The sequence below is a fragment of the Salvelinus fontinalis genome, chromosome 32, assembly GCF_029448725.1.
Source record: "Salvelinus fontinalis isolate EN_2023a chromosome 32, ASM2944872v1, whole genome shotgun sequence".
Taxonomy (NCBI): domain Eukaryota; kingdom Metazoa; phylum Chordata; class Actinopteri; order Salmoniformes; family Salmonidae; genus Salvelinus; species Salvelinus fontinalis.
This window is the reverse complement of record NC_074696.1, coordinates 34,948,452-34,959,963: the sequence shown is the minus strand read 5'-3', so window position 1 is coordinate 34,959,963 and position 11,512 is coordinate 34,948,452.

Here is an 11,512-nt window from a genome sequence, read left to right as displayed (position 1 = left end):
GTTATCCCTGTTACCTTGAATGGAACATGTTGAAACTGACCCCTCAGCACCACAGTTAAATAACCGTTAGGGTCCAACATGTATTGTATTCAGGAGATTATTGAGGACCGTTCTATGTAGCACAGGTGTCAAACTCATTCCACGGGGGACCGAGTGTCTGCGGGTTTTCGCTCCTCCCTTATACTTGATTGATGAATTAACGTCACTAATTAGTTAGGAACTCCCCACACCTGGTTGTCTAGGGCTTTATTGAAAGGAAAACCCCAAAACCTGCAGACACTAGGCCCTCCGTGGAATGAGTTTGACACCCCTGATGTAGAGTAACGAATCATGCTAGCTCTATACATGACATTCCTATGTTATGCTCTAGAGACGGATTTCCCAAACTCGGTCCTGGGTGCAATTTTTTTTCTTCCCCCTAGCACTACACAGCTGATTCAGATAATCAACTCGTCATCAAGCCTTGATCATTTCAGTCAGCTGTGTAGTGCCAGGGCTTTAAACCGAGATTGGAAACACTGATCTAGAGCACCTGCCAAACTCATTCCATGAAGGGCCGTGGGTCTGCGGGTTTTCGCTCCTCACTTGTACTTGACTGATGAAGGTCACTAATTAGTAAAGAACTCCCCTCACCTGGTTGTCTAGGTCTTAATTGAAAGGAAAAACAAGAAACCTGCAGACACTAGGCCCTCCATGGAATGAGTGACAACTCTGCTTTAGAGGGTTGACATTGCTGCTCTCAGAGGCATGCAGCTCTGTATAGTTGAGTCATGGGTTGGTGGAACAACTTTCACTGACTCCAATAAATGTAGCCTATGTGCTCCAGACTTTTGTTGATACAAGTGAGAGGCACAACTCTAAGAAGCATAAAGCTTCTGTTATTCGAACACAGATGTAAGCTTACAAGCCAGGTAATAATGAGTGATAACGAGCAGAGAATTTGTTTTTCTTTGAAGCACAACTGACGCTGAATATACATTGTACAAAACATTAGGAACACCTTCCTAATATTGAGTTGCACCCCCTTTTGCCCTCAAAACAACCTAAATTCGTTGGGGCATGGACTCTACAAGGTGTCGAACGTTCCACAGGGATGCTGAGCCATGTTGACACCAATGCCTCCTACAGTTGTGTCAAGTTGGCAGGATGTCCTTTGGGTGGTGGACCATTCACCCTCTGAATGGTACGTACACACACAATCCATGTCTCAAGGTTTAAAAATCTTTCTTCTTCCTCTTCTTCTTCTTCTTCTATATAAGGGGTGTCAAACTCATTCCACGGAGGGCCTAGTGTCTGCAGGTTTTTGGTTTTTCCTTTCAATAAAGCCCTAGACAACCAGGTGTGGGGAGTTCCTAACTAATTAGTGATGTTAATTCATCAATCAAGTATAAGGGAGGAGCGAAAACCCGCAGACACTCGGCCCCCGTGGAATGAGTTTGACATCTGTGTTCTATATCATGGCGGTCTGTAAACAATCGTTTAAGTGCATGCAGCCACCTACTGTGCTGTAATGTACGATCAATCATGATCTGTCCAATTCTGTACTTCCATGAAAATAAAATACAAATAAATCCCTACTAACTTCTTCCCCTCACCAACCCCATTAACCTTTTTCTATATCATACTGAAACACTCCACCCATAGGATTGTTCAGCATGTCAACAACCATTTCAACAGCAACATCTGTTACCCCCAATATCTCTTTTGCTGTCTCCACAATAACCTCCAACCTGGCATTTCTGCTTTCCACAACCCGAGTTGTATTGATAACTTTACCAATAAAGGCTATGAAGTCAACTTTATTTATTATCAAAGTCTCATTTGACACTGCATATTCATAACAAGATTTTTGAACGGGCCTCGAAACCACGCCAGGACCATCAGAAGCACCAACCCCGACAGTAGTCCACCTAGTACAGGAGCAGTCATGGAAGCTTCATCAGTCTGACAGTAGGTCCACCTAGTACAGGAGCAGTCATGGAAGCTTCATCAGTCTGACAGTAGGTCCACCTAGTACAGGGGCAGTCATTGAAGCTTCATCAGTCTGACAATAGGTCCACCTAGTACAGCAGCAGTCATGGATGCTTCATCAGTCTGACAGTAGGTCCACCAGGTACAGGAGCAGTCATGGAAGCTTCATCAGTCTGACAGTAGGTCCACCTAGTACAGAAGCAGTCATGGAAGCTCCATCATTCCACACTGTAGTTCTACCAATCTGTTTTATAGCCTCTGCATACGATACATCATGACTGATCCTATATCTCTGAGCCTCTCTAGCCTCTCTCTGAACCTGGCATTCACCAAATTCTGTTTTCCCCCACAATTACACCCCCACACGTTTTCCCCCACAATTACAGCACATAACCTTCACATTGCTTCCACATTCATCGTAGTCATATTGCCCTCCGCACTTGGCACATATTTTCTTTCCTTTACACTGAGCAGCTGGAATCTTATCTGTACTTTTCCCAGCATGACTTTCTCAAATCTCAGCAACACTGATAGGCTTTCGCTTCTTTGACCCTCTTTCCTACTGATCAACCTTTTGGTCTCAATCCCTCTTCCTCCCTTCACATGTTCTTTAATATCATCTGTGGACATAGATATTGGGACCCCAGTGATGACTCCCCTCAATCTAGCATAAAGACCAGGGACATGGCTTTTAATCTTCTTCCCATTAAGCTTTACCATTTTCACAATCTTCTATTGCTGAGCCTGGCTACCACAAAATATGAACAATATACCATTTCCAATGAACCCAGCTAATTTCACTTCACGTACCCCTTTCCTTACGGCATTGGTTAGTCAGATAGGATGTAAATGAGGCCCTGTGGTCTCATCAAACACTATCACCACATTCCACTCTAACACATCATTACTCTTGCTTCCTACCTTGGCTCCCTTTATGCTTTCTTTACTAGATGCTCCATTGCTTTCTGTATCATGATCTTTCTTCTTCTTATGTCTTTCCACTACCGACCATTCCGGTCCTTGACCCTCATCCTCCCGCTCCATATCATCAGAACTGACACCCATATTGTTTGCACTCCACCACAGCTGTTGCTTCACCATCTTTTTCTCAATTTCCTCCATTTTGTCCGCACTACTCCCGGCCATTTCTGGCCTGTTCGTTCCTGTTGCTATCGCTGCCTCTCATTGGCCGACAGGACCCCAAAAATCCTTCTTTAACCTGTCTCCTCCCCTTCATCCACACTGATTGGTGATCCCTTATTGACATCAATCAGTGTAGATGACACAGCTTTCACCTGGATTCACCTGCTCAGAGCAGGTGTTCCTACTGTTTTGAGCACAGTGTATACCCTACTGAAACAGTCTCCTTCATGCAGTCCCTCTTATCAACACAAGAGGACAGCCTTGTTCAGTTAATGCATGAAGGACAAACGACACAATTGGTTATTGTATAATGTTGCATATCTACTGTTATTTCAGATGTTTGACAATCAGATAAGTAATGTTAAGAATGGAGTGACATCCAACTCATCAGAATAGTATGCGGTCATAGTCCAATAGTGGTTCGGTCAGAGCAATGACTGCGAGCAATGTTGGGTTTAAAGAATAGCATATCAAATCAAATCAAATTTTCACATGCGCCGAATACAACAGGTGTAGACCTTACAGTGAAATGCTTACTTACGAGCCCCTAACCAACAATGAAGTTTAAAAACCCCCAGGTAAGAATAAATAAATAAAAGCAACAAGTAATTAAAGTAATCAACGCGTGCATAGGTGCATGCATGTGGAAAAGTGTGTGAGTTTTTCCCAGGAATGATCAGACTATTATAGGTGAAAGGTAACTGTCAATATATGGTGATAAGCACTGCATTGGCCTGTATTTAACCTCGTAACTGTAACCCTCCCAATAGACAAGAGTTCGGTGATGTCTGCAGATAACAGGTTAAAGGTCATATATATTAACTATGTAACTATTGGCCTATCTGTGTGCCAGAAATAGGGCTGAAGATCTTTTTTGTGAAATCACTGTCAGTATACTATATACAGTGTTGACTGCACAGTCAATCAATCATTTTTGGAATGAATGTATTTTTAAAATGTATTAGGGCAAGTCTAAGGTAAAGCTTACAGGATAAGTACAAGCTGAAACATGGCTGTATGTAGTAACAAGTAGTCACCAATTGTGTTGAATTATTTGAAGCAAGTACCATAAAAATTTCATTATTATCCCCATAATTTTTGATTACATATAAAATATCCATTATAATCCCTGTATATTATAAAGTAGCAGCTGAAACAGTGTTACTCCTTCTATGTAATGATGTGGATGAGATTATTGAGGTTGTATTTTTTGGGGGGGGGGGGGGGGGGGGGTTGACTATAATGTCAATTATAAACTGGGTGGTTGTGTCACGCCCTGACCTTGGAGATCTTTTTTTATGTCTCTATTTTGGTTGGTCAGGGCGTGAGTTTAGGTGAGCATTCTATGTCTGGTGTTCTATGTTGTTCTTTGTTTTGTATTTCTATGTGTTTGGCCTGGTATGGTTCCCAATCAGAGGCAGCTGTCTATCATTGTCTCTGATTGAGAACCATACTTAGGTAGCCTGTTCCCACCTGTGTTTGTGGGTAGTTGTTTTCTGTCTCTGTACCAGACAGAACTGTTTCGTGTTGGTCTATTTTTGTTATTTTGTCTTAGTGTTCTGAGTTAAAATAAATATTAACATGGACACTTACCACGCTGTACCTTGGTCCTCACCTTCTTCCACCAACAGTCGTTACAGGTTGGAGCACTGAATGCTGATTGGCTGACAGCCGTGATATATCAGACCGTATACTACGTTTATGCCAAAACATTTATTTTTACTGCTCTAATCACATTGGTAACCAGTTTATAATAGCAATAAGGCACCTCAGGGGTTTGTGGTATATGGACAATATACAACGGCTAAGTGCTGTGTCCAGGCACTCCTTGCTGCGTTGTGCGTAAGAACAGCCCTTAGCCGTGGTATATTGGCCATGAACCACAACACCCCCTCGGGCCTTATTGCTTAAGTATATACAATGTGTGTGATGTTCTGCGGGGACCTTGAATGACATAAGGACAGATGATGGCTGGCTAAATGGTTTTGTGTTGGCCTTTTTGTGTTTTTGTGCCTGTGCTCGTGTCTGTGGTTCAGTGCATTATGTGTGTTTTTGTGCCCGTGCACGTGTCTGTGGTTCGGTGCATTATGTGTGTTTTTGTGCACGTGTCTGTGGTTCGGTGCATTATGTGTGTTTTTGTGCACGTGTCTGTGGTTCGGTGCATTATGTGTGTTTTTGTGCCTGGTCACGTGTCTGTGGTTCGGTGCATTATGTGTGTTTTTGTGCCTGGTCACGTGTCTGTGGTTCGGTGCATTATGTGTGTTTTTGTGCCTGGTCACGTGTCTGTGGTTCGGTGCATTATGTGTGTTTTTGTGCCTGGTCACGTGTCTGTGGTTCGGTGCATTATGTGTGTTTTTGTGTCTGTGGTTCGGTGCCTTATGTGTGTGTGGGGTTCTGAGTTGTCATGTCTGTCTGCATGTGCGTCATACAGATGTACTGTATGTGTAGCTACCAACCAGCATCTTTGGGGGGGGGGGGGGGGGGGGGTTGACTGAAGTTATCATGACAGTCTTTTACCTGCACTATCCTAAAGTTATTTGAAAGAGTTAGCAGGTACGGTGAGTGGCAGGTATTTACCCAAGGTCAAATAGAATGCATTACTGAGTACTGTATGCACATTTGTGATGGTTACTGAGTGTCTGTAGACTTTACTGTGTGTGTATGCATGTGTGTTTTGTCACGTGTGTACAGTTTGTACAAACTTTTGTGATATTAAAACTGAATGCCTTGACAACATAATGGAAGGAACCAAATTGCGAACAATTCTGTGTGTCTTTGGTCACATGTTAGCAGAGTGTTTATGTACTGTATAAATCCATGTTTAGTGTGTTTGGACGAAGACCTTGAACAACACACTGCAAACATGAGAGTAGCTCGTGTTTTTGTATGGCTATAATGTCAATTATAAACTGGGTGGTTGTGTCACGCCCTGACCTTGGAGATCTTTTTTTATGTCTCTATTTTGGTTGGTCAGGGCGTGAGTTTGGGTGAGCATTCTATGTCTGGTGTTCTAAGTTGTTCTTTGTTTTGTATTTCTATGTGTTTGGCCTGGTATGGTTCTCAATCAGAGGCAGCTGTCTATCGTTGTCTCTGATTGAGAATCATACTTAGGTAGCCTGTTCCCACCTGTGTTTGTGGGTAGTTGTTTTCTGTCTCTGTACCAGACAGAACTGTCTATCGTTGTCTCTGATTGAGAATCATACTTAGGTAGCATGTTCCCACCTGTGTTTGTGGGTAGTTGTTTTCTGTCTCTGTACCAGACAGAACTGTTTCGTGTTGGTCTATTTTTGTTATTTTGTCTTAGTGTTCTGAGTTAAAATAAATATTAACATGGACACTTACCACGCTGTACCTTGGTCCTCACCTTCTTCCACCAACAGTCGTTACAGGTTGGAGCACTGAATGCTGATTGGCTGACAGCCGTGATATATCAGACCGTATACTACGTTTATGCCAAAACATTTATTTTTACTGCTCTAATCACATTGGTAACCAGTTTATAATAGCAATAAGGCACCTCAGGGGTTTGTGGTATATGGACAATATACAACGGCTAAGTGCTGTGTCCAGGCACTCCTTGCTGCGTTGTGCGTAAGAACAGCCCTTAGCCGTGGTATATTGGCCATGAACCACACCCCCTCGGGCCTTATTGCTTAAGTATATACAATGTGTGTGATGTTCTGCGGGGACCTTGAATGACATAAGGACAGATGATGGCTGGCTAAATGGTTTTGTGTTGGCCTTTTTGTGTTTTTGTGCCTGTGCTCGTGTCTGTGGTTCGGTGCATTATGTGTGTTTTTGTGACTGTGCACGTGTCTGTGGTTCGGTGCATTATGTGTGTTTTTGTGCCTGTGCTCGTGCCTGTGGTTCAGTGCATTATGTGTGTTTTTGTGTCTGTGGTTCGGTGCATTATGTGTGTGTGGGGGTCTGAGTTGTCATGTCTATGTCTGCATGTGCGTCATACAGATGTACTGTATGTGTAGCTACCAACCAGCATCTGTTGTGTTTTGCATGTGATCATGTATGAGAGTTTGTAATTCTGTGAATCATAGTATAGGTGATATACAGTAGACGGAGATCATTAGTGTTCCTATGAAGTGCTAGTTTTCCCTCATGTGTACATGCAGTGGCTGTGTGTTTGTGCTTGTGTGAATGAGTACTTGCTAGGTGTGAGTCATTCCCCCTTCTGCTCTCTTACTTGTTTACATCAGTCTGAATCAGCAGCTGTTGATTACTCCTACGTTGGTTCATATTTTTAATTTCTTTCTCTCCGGTTCTTTCTCTCGCCCCCCTCTCACTCTATCTCTCTACTCCTGGCTCCCACTGTGTTATAATTATGTGCACATAGTTAAAGTACAAAAGGGAAAATAAACAAACATAAATATGGGTTCAACTCAAACTTTATTTGTCACCACCGCCGAATACAACAAGTGTCGACTTTACCGTGAAATGCGGGTTGGGTTGAATTTACACTGGTGTTTGTTCTTCACTGGTTGCCCTTTTTCTTCGCAGGTCACAAATCTTGCTGCTGTGAGGGCACACTGTCGTATTTCACCCAATAGATATGTGAGTTTATCAAAATTGGATTTGTTTTGGAATAATTTGTGGGTCTATGTAATCTGAGGCTCTCTCTCTTGCCCTACTCTCTCTCTCTCTGTCATTCCTTTTAGAAAGTGCTAATCAGATAGCAGCCCTATTGTGTGTGTTCATGGATTCACTTTAGGGAGAAATGCAATAGCCCACTGTTTTTTACTGTAGCCATGTGTTGGACTTTTTATTTGGAATTCACCTGTGAAGTTGTCTTGGACATTATTATTATTTCTTTGTTGTAGAGGAAGAACAGGAAACCATGTCATTGTCACAGAGCAGGGTGGGACAGGCTTGAACCTGGCACTGCCAGGCATAATATATAAAACAATACTTTAAGCTATAACTGTGAGTGTGCGTGTGCTAATTTACCCCCAATACCTCTTAAGTGTTCAAGTGAGTTCCCATTCCTTTGCATCCCTCAAGTGTGTATTCGCACCCACGTGCCATGATGGTATGTGTGTGCATGTCTGTGTGTGTGTTTATTGTGTCCAAATGCATTTTTTTGTATGCTATATCCTATTTTACTTGTATATTTGTGTGTGAGTAAATATGTGTACGCCCATATCCTTATGCCACCTGTGAGTGTCTTTGTAATGCATTTCACCACTGCTGTGAGAGTTTTAGGGCCTAATTGACTTTTTACCCAATGTGATGATTCTAGCTGAAATTAATTGAATCCCTAAGACAATCAAATATGTGGCATGAGGACAAAGACAGTTCACCAAAAATGTAAATGGTTTCCATTCCTTAGAAGTGTTTATATTCCACAATACATCTCCCATGGATCCAATTAGCACCATTGTAGTTATTTTCCGTGCTAGCCTCATGGGTTACACATAATGCAGTGCTATGCAGGGCTTGAACCAGCAACCTTGTAGCTAATTTCCCCCTAACATCGACACCCCCTGACTTCGGACACTCTCTAGCGGTTGGAGGATTAAATTAACTAGAATGGCCTGGAAAATAACGGTACATTTTGCGACTAAAGACACCCTTCTAGCTAGCTGACCACTGATTTTCATTACAGTTTATATAAATTCAGTTATATTTTGAGAGTTTTCAAAAAAGGTTATATATATTCACATTTTGTGGGACACACTGTATTTTGTAAAACTTGACTGCGAGACAGACCACACATTTAATATCCAACTTTTTACCTAAATTATTCATACTCATGTTAGTATGAAACTGTCATCTACCTTCTCCAAACATAAGATTAATCTGTAAAACAAATGAGACATTATTTGGTTACAACACTGAAGATGTTGGTGAAGAACCATTTTTAAGAGTCTACAGGAGGGCGCAACAGGCTACGCAGTGAAAAGTTGACAGACAAGGCAAAACACTTTTACTGGAACGCTAGCCAACTAGTCAACTATCTAGTAAACACTTCGGGTACGAGGTTGGTGTCTTTTTTTTAAACAAAATTAAACGGATATATCTTGTAATTGAACAAAATAGTAAGGTGGCCAGTAACTGGGGACCGTATGCCAAATCGCTTATCTGTCACACCCTGATCTGTTTTCCCTGTCTTTGTGATTGTCTCCACCCCCAGGTGTCGCCCGTCTTCCCCATTTATACCTGCGTTTTCGGTTTGTCTTTTGCCAGTTCGTCAAGTTCTACCAGTGTGTTTTCTGTGCTCTAGTTTTTGTTTATTAGGCCTTTATGGTAGTGGCCAGACAGAAGCCACTCCTCAGTAAAAGGCATATGACAGCCCGCTTGGAGTTTGCCAAAAGGCACCTAAAGACTCTGACCATGAGAAACAAGATTCTCTGGTCTGATGAAACCAAGATTGAACTCTTTGGCCTGAATGCTAAGTGTCATGTCTGGAGGAAACCTGGCAGCATCCCTACGGTGAAGCACGGTGGTGGCACCATCATGCTGTATTGATGTTTTTCAGCGACAGGGACTGGGAGAGTAGTCATGATCGAGGCAAAGATGAATGGAGCAAAATACAGAGATCCTTGATGAAAACCTGCTCCAAGCGCTCAGGACCTCAGACTGGGGCGAAGTTGCACCTTGCAATAGGACAATGACCTTAAGCACACAGCCAAGACAATGCTGGAGTGGCTTCGGGGAAAGTCTCTGAATGTCTTTGAGTGGCCCTGCCAGAGCCCGAACTTGAACCCGATCGAACATCTCTGGAGAGACCTGTAAATAGCTGTGCAGCAACGCTCCCCATCCAACCTGACAGAGCTTGAAATGAAACTCCTCAAATACAGGTGTGCCAAGCTTGTAGCGTCATTCCCAAGAAGACCAGAGGCTGTAATCACTGTCAAAGGTGCTTCAACAAAGTACTGAGTAAATGGTCTGAACCTGTTTTTGCTTTGTCATCATGGGGTATTGCGTGTAGATTGATGAGGGAAAATATAAATTTAATACATTTTGAATAAGTCTGTAACCTAACAAAATGTGGGAAAGGTCAAGGGGTCTGAATACTTTACCAAAGGCACTGTACATGTTGGATCCTCACAAGACTCGTCTGAAGGTAGCCTGGTGCAAGTTTGAAAAAATTAATGGAAGTATATATGGAACAGTTTAGTGCAATAAAAAGGGGGTTAAATATGTGTCAATGTTTTATACATTTTTCCTGATCTTTCTTTTGCCTCAAATATAGGACAGACACTTTAAAACAACTTAATTTAGATTTTTTTTAAATTGTTTTTCCATGTATGAATCTGTTATTCAATATATTTCTATGGGCTACTGATCCTTGGTATGACCATCTTAGCTTAGTAGAACCCCAGCGAAGACCATTCATCAGACACTGTTTCAATTTCAAACCTTTCACCTGCAATCTGGTCTTCAAAACATCACCTGCAGTCCCAGACATGTGAAAGTTAACATGATGCTTACTGTTGATACATAATCCTCAATGCACCATGTAAATCACTAGCCATGGTTTGGCATGCCTGACTGGCTCCTTTTCTAGAACTCTGTGTCAGCTGTTCTGCAGGTTGCTGCACACTCAACAGCATGATGTTGTGGATGAACTCCTGAATGAAAGTGTTTCAGCACCGGGATCCTGTTGCTTCTTTACTATCTGATCGCTGGGTGACAGATCAACAGAGGAGAGAATGCGCCCCCCACCCCCCACGGGAACCCTACCCTTACACCGCCCAGGAGCAAGCACGGGGTATATGTGCTTGGGGGTGGCACACAAAGAGATGGGTGTTTGGTTTGTGTGTGTGTGCCACCAAGCAAGCTTTACAAAGATAAAGTCACGATATGTGGAGGTAATTTTATTCAATCAGTTCATCTGTACTTATAATTGCCCTTTATGACTCCTCCTCACAGTGTATGCCGAGTTCCCCACTTAGAATGACAGCCGAAGACGACATGCAGAGCTGATGAATGAAAACCACAAGCCAGGGACAACGTAACAAGTGACTGACACCCTGGCTCATGCATGGCAGCCTGCTAGGCAGCACATCTTATCGGATTGGCACCGCCTCTTTAATTGACAGGGAAGATGACTGTCTGAGAGTGAGTGTGTGTAATTGAGCGAGTGAGCCATTTGAGTTACATAACTCTCCGGACAGGCCGGGGTTGACCTGAAGCTGTCACGAGCTGTCGCTGAGCCACAATGCCTTCCAATTGGACCAGTCATGTCACGATAGCCTGTAACCATGACGACCAGATATCCAGGGGCAGGGCCTAGAATGGATCGCCTTAATAACTACCCTAGTTGTCTCAGCGGCAGTCCGAGTAATTCTGGCATACAGGCTCCACAGCATTCCCCACTGCTGTGTCCCAGTGTGTTCTTCTCATTGATACTATCATCCCTTGTTCTCTCTGCCTCATTTCC